We start from the raw sequence: 1,982 nt of genomic DNA, 5'->3' as shown, positions 1-1,982 counted from the left end.
TGAGCCGTTTGCAAATACAGGGGCATTAACCTCCTGCCCTGGGAAAATTCCAGCATGCTATTTGCCAGCTTTAAACTCCCCTTTGCATTTCATTCCTCTGGTATAACATCATGCCATGAGGGTAGGAGTGAACAGCTACTGCATTTCATCACTGCTCTGCCTGCCTTACAGCTGGGAGTTGGGATGGGGCGAAGGGGAAATGACTCCTGCATCTGCTCACAGCTCCAACCTTACAGCTGCTGACTGCTTCCTAAGCACCCACAAGCACAATGGGCTTGTGGCTAGGGAGTGGATGTTTAGTGAGTAGCCTGTTATTCCTGGGATTCACTGAGACAGGAAGCACTGGTGGATAGAGGTCAATCCCCTCTAATTGCTCTCCATTAGAGATGCCTATCTGGTAGAATAACTTTAGTGGCATGAATGGCAGTTGAGCACACACCCAAACCTGTGCGTTGGCTGTTATAGTCAGGGCTTTGCAATTGCACAATTTTTTTTTTTCTGTTTTTTTTGCACCGGTCCTGGAAGCCCTGTAATACCAGGTCAATGCATGGAGTGGATGGAGCAAGCTCCGGTTCCACCACCCAAAACCAAAAGGAATCTGCTCAGTATAGACCTCCGATGGAGGACGTATCAGAGACAATCACCTGCCCTGGGGAGCCTGCCTACGTGGTCACGGTGCTTCCCCTGCCAGGCACAACACTAGTCCAAAGCTAAAAGGCTTGCTGGAACACACCTGGCAGAAGCAGCCAAAAGCCATAAAATGGGGCTGGGACAGCCAAAGACACAGCCATTAAAGCAAAATGATTAATCACAAACGGTGAGTGGGTATAACTTTCCGATGACAGGAATTAGGCTGGACAAGGGGCTGAATGGAGCTTCCAGATGCATCAGCAGCAGGTTCAGAGGAGTGTCAAGGACAACAGCATTGGCCCATGGGGAAGTGGGGAGGGGAGGCTGGAAGGGGCCGCCTATTGATTGTCGAGTGCAGAGTTCCTGGCCTCACAGCCAGGGGATAGCTGGCCCCTGTTGGCCTGGACAGGGGGACGATTGATAGGACCAATGCTCTTTACTGTGACACCCAGGACATTATCATCTGTTTGTTTCCCATGGTTGCTGGATGCCTTGAAGAAGGTTCTTCTCAGTCAGCTTACTCAGCTCTTCTTAGTCAGCCTAGTCCCGGGGGGAGCAGCCGGGACAGTGGACAGGGGCTGGAGCTTCCTGGGGACACTGGGTTCAGTCCCAGGCTCTGGTCACCAGGTCCCAGATCCAGAGCTCTGGTTTTGCAGTTCAGCTCTGCCTATGATTTGTAAAGGGACCTTGGGCAAGTCACTTTTTCCTCTACATCCAGTTTCCTCATCTCTAGAATGGGGATAAAGGCCTTGTAAAAGTCCCTTAGGATCTATGGACCACTCCAGCCAGAGTTTCCCCTGTGACAGAGAAGAGACAGGACCAAGTTCCCTTTATGACTATATCAAGGACTCTTTTACAGAGGCGTCTGCACACAGACCATCCCCAAGGTTTTCTCTGGCTCTCTGTCCCCTCTCTCCTGTGCTGCTCCGGGTCCTCTCACTGGGTCTCCTTAGGTCTGAGCCTGGACTCTGCAGTCATGGGAGGGCTCGGGGACTGCAGTGTACTCTCATGCCCTCAAACTCCCATCTCTGGTGGGATCCCAGATTGTGCAGCTTGTCCCGAAGCTCAGTGAACCCAAGGCCTCTCCGATCAGCGGGGAAGGAGAGCCATGCTGCCCTGGGAATCAGCAAGGGAGCCCTGACTTCAAGGAGGGCAGTCATCTGTAAGACGACTGTGATGTCAGCCACACTGGGGACTGCACCACTCACACTAACTAACCTCTAGCCACCATCTCGCTTTGCTCGTTCCCATTCCCTCCTTTGCTAGAAGGCTTGTTTTTCCGCCCCCTTTAAAGATCCCGGGTCCCACCCACCTCCCCCAGCTGTCCCACGTGGCTGGAGCCTGCAATGTGG

At 52.8% G+C, this 1,982-nt stretch overlaps 1 pseudogene; it reads right to left on the bottom strand.

Moving 5' to 3' along the window:
- Positions 1 to 502: 502 nt before the first annotated feature.
- LOC149853804 (U2 spliceosomal RNA) lies at positions 503 to 732 on the bottom strand (annotated as a pseudogene).
- Positions 733 to 1,982: the final 1,250 nt, after the last annotated feature.

Source organism: Crocodylus siamensis, chromosome 13 (assembly GCF_052110815.1).
Source record: "Crocodylus siamensis isolate JL-2025a chromosome 13, ASM5211081v1, whole genome shotgun sequence".
Lineage (NCBI taxonomy): Eukaryota > Metazoa > Chordata > Crocodylia > Crocodylidae > Crocodylus > Crocodylus siamensis.
The sequence above is the reverse complement of the archived record's forward strand: the minus strand, read 5'-3'. Positions and strand labels throughout refer to the sequence as shown.